The sequence below is a fragment of the Phoca vitulina genome, unplaced genomic scaffold (genome assembly GCF_004348235.1).
Source record: "Phoca vitulina isolate PV1807 unplaced genomic scaffold, GSC_HSeal_1.0 scaffold33, whole genome shotgun sequence".
Taxonomy (NCBI): Eukaryota; Metazoa; Chordata; class Mammalia; order Carnivora; family Phocidae; genus Phoca; species Phoca vitulina.
This window is the reverse complement of record NW_022589736.1, coordinates 10,201,140-10,207,669: the sequence shown is the minus strand read 5'-3', so window position 1 is coordinate 10,207,669 and position 6,530 is coordinate 10,201,140.

Genomic DNA, 6,530 nt, shown 5'->3' with positions numbered 1-6,530 from the left:
TTGGATTCAGCCTAAGAGTGAAATTCCCTACAGCGAAACAGCTGTTTTTTAATGGCTTTTAATATACTAACCTGTCAAAATATGTTAACTTTGATGACTGCAATTATTATTTTAAAAGATGTTATCAATCTATTTATCTGTCTTCTCCCCCTGATATTTCTTCTCCAATCAAATGGAGAATCACAAACAAGTCGCATTTTTGTTTCCTGATGAGTCAATTGTCAATAAAATAAATACCTCTTGGGGGGAAGCACTCTTCTTTGTTAATATAGAAGATGCGTTAATTATTCTGAACAATAAAACTGGATGTTCAGCCTTTGCCAATGGTTGATGAAACACATCTCCAAGAGGGCAAAGAGTATATGGAAACAGCAACTGTGGATGTTTGGGGGTATTTTCCGTATCTTAAATCACAAATCAAATCAGTGGTCATAGTTCTGTGGGATGGTGTTTCTGCCATGTTGTTGGATGGCATTTACCTTCATTGCCATTGATTTTGTTATGAGGCAGATCTACATATGTAATTCCAGGCTGCCATGAAAGCCACCCCAAACAGTTAAGAGGACATTCTACTCAAGCTTGCCAGCCTCCCAAAGAAAGGTTTGATTGACCAACACCCAGCAGATTTAAAAAAAAAAAAAAAAAGCTAAAGAATGCAAATGGAATTCAGCTCATTAGCTAAAGATCAAATTTCACCAGCTAGGTAGAGATCCTGACCTAGAAAAATGTTGCAGGTAAATCACAGAAATAACTACATCTTGAAAATGCATAAAATGCGTTTCAACAGAATGTTGGAAGGAAGAAAGTCTCTTTCCAACAGGCAAGTACTTCTTGGATATAGCACCCCCCCACCCCCGCCAGAAACCTTAGTTTGGTCCTTGTTTTTAAGGGTACAATAGAGAAATGAGCCAATATAATGCTCATTACAAAACAAAGTAATCCCATGAATTACTATATAATATCTTAGCTCGCCAATATTGCCAAGGAATTTTATAGATAATTGAAGTCTATCCCTTTATATTATGCTTAACCACGTGTGGTAGAAATGTACTTATAACTTTTTTTATTTTTATACTTTCTTAAAAAAAATTCTGTATAATTTAACCATTTTGTTTTGTTTTGTTTTGTTTTTCAGTTTTGTTTCACTTTTTTTTTTTTTAAAGATTTTATTTATTTATTTGAGAGAGAGAGAATGAGAGACAGAGAGCATGAGAGGGAGGAGGGTCAGAGGGAGAAGCAGACTCCCTGCTGAGCAGGGAGCCCGATGCGGAACTCGATCCCAGGACTCCAGGATCATGACCTGAGCCGAAGGCAGTCGCTTAACCAACTGAGCCACCCAGGCGCCCTAATTTAACCATTTTTGTTTCAGTTGCTCATAATGCACATTTTTGTGATGTAACTACGATAAGGATATTTGTAAATGATGATAACATAAATATCACATGTGATTATTTACTTTTCCAGTAGGTATGGATTGAACTTCTATGATGAGCCCAACACATTGCCAAGTCCTGGGATACAATGATAAATAAGACATAAGTGCTCTAAGGTAGCTTACCGTCTACCACAAGAACAAGGAAGAGAGACATTTATCCCATAGGGTGATCTATCCAGTGACAAGGGAATATACTGGGTGTTAGGGAAACCCACTGATTGATGAGAAGAGAATGAGGATAAAGATCAATAGCTAAGTTAAAAGAGAGTGGAGATCATGGAGTTGAGAAAGCAGAAATATCAGTAAATCCTAATAGCGGCAAGTAGCAGGATATTCAAAGCATTTGACAAATATTCATGGGCATTCGCTATATGCCAGCGACATTTCTACATGCTGGACGCAGTTATGAAAGAGAGAGCTTGTCCTGGCTCTCATTATTGTTACATTTTAGTAAAGAGAACCCCAAACAGTATTTTTCAAAAAGCAAACTTAAATCATTATATAGTACATCTGAAACTAATGTAACACTGTACATTAACTATACTTCCACTAAAAAAAATTTTTTTAAAGCAAATAAATCTACAATTCTGCATAAAAATGAGTAAATACGACAAAGAAAATTAACGACAAAGATGGGCTTGAGAGTGATTGGAGGGTTATCTCAGATTGGATGACCAGAAAAGGTTTAAGGGATTTGATCCTAAGGGAAATTGGTAACAACTCAAGGATTTTTTTTAAAGTGATCAGGTTTCCATTTTAGAAATCTACCACAGCTGCTCTAAGAAGAATAACTTGGAAAAGAACAAGACTGAAATCTGGGAGACCCAGTAGGAAACTGGTGCTTTAATTTAGGCGAGAGAGGAACGTAATCTGCCTTATGGTAATGTATGGTTCTCCACTATGGTAGTGGTGCCATGGAGGGAACTGGACAGTTCCAGAGCTATTGAGGAGGTGAGACTGACAGGTTCTTCTAATGCAGTAATGTGGGCTGGGCAGGCAAGAGGGGCTGTTGGCTTAGGCAGTCCTTGGAGAATGCCATCACTGACATTGGAAATACACAAGTAGACTTGGGGAGATGATTATAGGTTTTCAGTTTTGATCATGTAGATATGAGTATGAGTATAAATCTAAATATGAGTGTCAATGTATGATGTGGGACTTCCATGTGGATATAACAGATACGAGGTTGGATATATAGATCAGAAGTTCACTAGAAAGATCTAGAAAGATCTGCCTTTATGCTAGATGGCTGTGAATCTCTTTCCTTCCTATTTACTTCTCCTTCTTCAAGATCAGCTGTCACCTATGTACACAATTTAGTCTATTTTCATTTCCCCAAATACCTTACATATTCCCATATGTTGCCTTTTATTTGTGCTCTTTTTTTTATTACTTCTTCTTTCTTCACTATATTCACCTATCAAAATTCTAACCCCTTAAATAAAGAGTAAAATTTAAGAAACAAAAATATAAAAGAATGAGAATAAAGTAGGGGTATTATAGGGTTTTTCACAGGGTATGTGTGGTGTGTTGGGGGGGCACTTAACAATAAAAAAGCAAAGAATATGAATACACGATTTAGAAAACAAAGATTTAGCAGTAAGTGAACATATAAAAGAATGATCAACTTCACTAATAACTGAAGAAGGGCCAAAAAAAACAGTGATAAGAAACTATTTTCACCCATTAGATTCCCCAAAAGTTAAAGGAGTAATTTTTTTTAATACTCTTATGTGGGCAAAGATGAAGAAAAGTAGGTATCTTCATAAATTACTTGTAAAAATTGAAATTTATAGCATTTCTGGACGGGAATTTGGCAACATATCTAGTCAGCCTTAAAGGATTTATACTCTTTCCTAGTAAAATCATTCTGAGAACTTGTCCAAAGGAAAGAATCAGTAATGTATATAAATCTTCATATGGATGTTCATTGCAGCTTAATTTATATTGGAAAAAAATAGACTAAATATTCCATTAACAGACAATTAATTAAATTACAATAAATACAAAAGGTGGTATCACATAATGCATAAAAGCATTACTTAAAGAATATTTAATAACCCTAGAATGCTTGTGAGATCTTTTTACTTTTAACACAATAATATTTATTATGTTAAAAATAAAAATGGAAAAATGATTCAAAAAAAATCAGACAGGTAACTATTTTATATATTATTTTGAATCCTGTTTTTTTTTTTCCACATGCCCACTATGAATAGGGGCCACAAAGATACTTGGTTAAAATTAATATCTACTTTTGATTTTGTATATGAATAGAAGAAAATTTCTTTAACATACTAAATAGTGAAATATTCAAGGAAATGTCGTTGAATTGACTGTTGCTTAATATTTTTCTGAGAGTTTCAGACAAATAAATAGGACAAGAAAATAAGATATCTATACATATTGAAGAAAAGATAAAATTATTATTTAGAGATGTATGTTTCTCTACCTAGAATCAACTTGAAAACTATTAGACAAAATGAAAGTGCTTAGTAAGGTGAGTAATTAAAAGTATGTGTCACAAGACAAAACTGTGGAGACAATAAAGATCAGTGGTTGCCAGGCAGGGGGGTGAGATGGATGAATGGGCAAAGCACAGAGAATTTTTAGGACAGTAAAACTGCTCCATATGATATTACAGTGGTAACTATATGTCATTATATGTTTATCTAACCTCATTGAATGTACAACACCCAAAGTGAACCCTAAGGTAAACTATGGACTTTGAGTGATTATGATGTATAATGAAGGTTCATCCTTGGTTAAAAAAAAAAAAAAAAAAATATATATATATATATATATATATATATATATATATGTACCATTCTGTCAGGTGATATTGATAATGAGGAGGCTGGGGGTGGGGGAGGAGTATATGGGAAATCTCTGTACTGCCCTCCAATTTGTTGTACACCTAAAACTGCTAAAAAAGAAAAATGCTTAAAAAAACCCCAAAACCACAGCATCAATGTAGGCTATAGACACCAGTTAGAAAATATAAGTGGAAAGCATTTCTCAACCAAAATAGCAAGCTGAAGATACAAAATAGTCATAAGTCAATTAATAAAATACCAACACTCCAAGGGTAAAATGGACCTAGAGAATGAGCATCTGAAATAATAAAAACTGGATAGTCGTTAATGTTGAAAGATCATGAGGAAATTAACAATTCCATACAAAGTGATGGGGCTTATAAAATAATTTAACCAGTTTATTTTTTTTTTAAAGATTTATTTATTTATTTATTTATTTATTTATTTGAGAGAGAGAATGAGATAGAGAGAGCATGAGAGGGGGGAGGGTCAGAGGGAGAAGCAGACTCCCTGCTGAGCAGGGAGCCCGATGTGGGACTCAATCCCAGGACTCCAGGATCATGACCTGAGCCGAAGGCAGTCGCTTAACCAACTGAGCCACCCAGGCGGCCTAATATAACCAGTTTAGAAAGTACTTTTGGCAATATGTTTCAAGTATACATTCTTTACAATAAATATAAATTTTAAAATCAGAAATCACCAGATATCAGATGATTTCCCTGTCTTTCATGATATTTCCAAAAGAATGGGTTTTCTGGAACTCTCTGGTCCTTTTTTTTTTTTTAATTTTTTGCCATTTATATTTAGTCCTATTTCACATTTACATCTGGTCTTTCTGTGAGGACAGTGTTTTATTCAACTATGTTCTTTGTGCACTGTAGGTACCTGTTAAATGTTTCTATAACTGAATTCCAAATTATAGAAAATTTCTATTTAGGAACAATCTGATACTCACAACCAAGAAACCAAAGCACGTTCTGATTGACCCAACATTTTGATTAACATTTTCCAAACAACTATAAACTCAGCATTAATTATTCTTTCTAATATTTATGTTTCATAGGTTTTAGCAACATAAAAAATACATGACATGACCCAAAAGTTAGCACATACCACACCCAAAAATTGTTGTTATAATATATATGTATGTATGTATATTTGTGTATCCATATATCCATCTGTATATATTCATATATATTTATGTATCTGTATGTATCTATATTGGAATTAGAATTAGTCCCATAGGTGACATTATGTGGAGATGATATACTTTCAAGTGATAACCCAGCAGTTAATAAATAGTCTTGGTAAATTAAAAATATTCACCCACTCATTGTCATTGTTGCATCAGATGATGTTTGATGGGCTTTCAAGAGATTATGTTGCATAACCTCTTCCCTTCAGGCAAATAAGATACTATTGGTCTCATTTTGTACATAATAAAACTGAGACCCAGAGTGGACTTGGCTTTCCCAGGGTTACCCAATTAGTTGATAGGAGATTGAGAACTGAAATCAAGTTTTTCTAGCTCCAAACCAAATGTTCCCATTAAACCATGAAGAATTTGATGCACTCATTTGCCACGTACAGAAAATAAAAATAGACTTCTAGCTGGTTTCCTTCTCCAAGTTCTGCCATTCAACAAAACATGTACACATATGTGTGTGCATGTGTGAGTGAGAAATGCCAAAGATACCAATTAGACAAAAAGGAGCATCATGAATGAGAATGGAAGGGAAATATCACAAGGAATCCCAAGTTTCAAGTTGGGATTGCTTGAGAATGATAGTTCTGCCTCAATATCCAGGAAACTATGTGGAGAAACTAACAATGTGAAGTGACAAGTCAGATGGAAAGAATTCTATAGGAAAAGAGGATAAAGAGACAATAGGAGGATCCCAAAGATTGACTCTGAGGCCATCCCATCAACTGGGAGGGAATCAGAAAGTAAGAAGAAAACCTGTGGCTCACACTGTGACTTGGACATCTCCTCCTCACTGCCTGCCCTCCAAAAAGAGAACAAAGTAAAGTCAGAGTGGAATCAGATTCTCTTTCTCAAGGGTATGAATTGGGACCCATCAGTTGGTGGTGGGAACTGAGGCCCATAGTTATGATGGGACTTTTGTTCTCAAGGGTATGAATTGGGACCCATCAGTTGGTGGTGGGAACTGAGGCCCATAGTTATGATGGGACATGAAGGAAAAAATCCTAGGAGTCAGGAGGGAGAGGGGGAGGAGATGACAACAGCTAAGAGATCCAATTAAATCCATAAGCAAAAC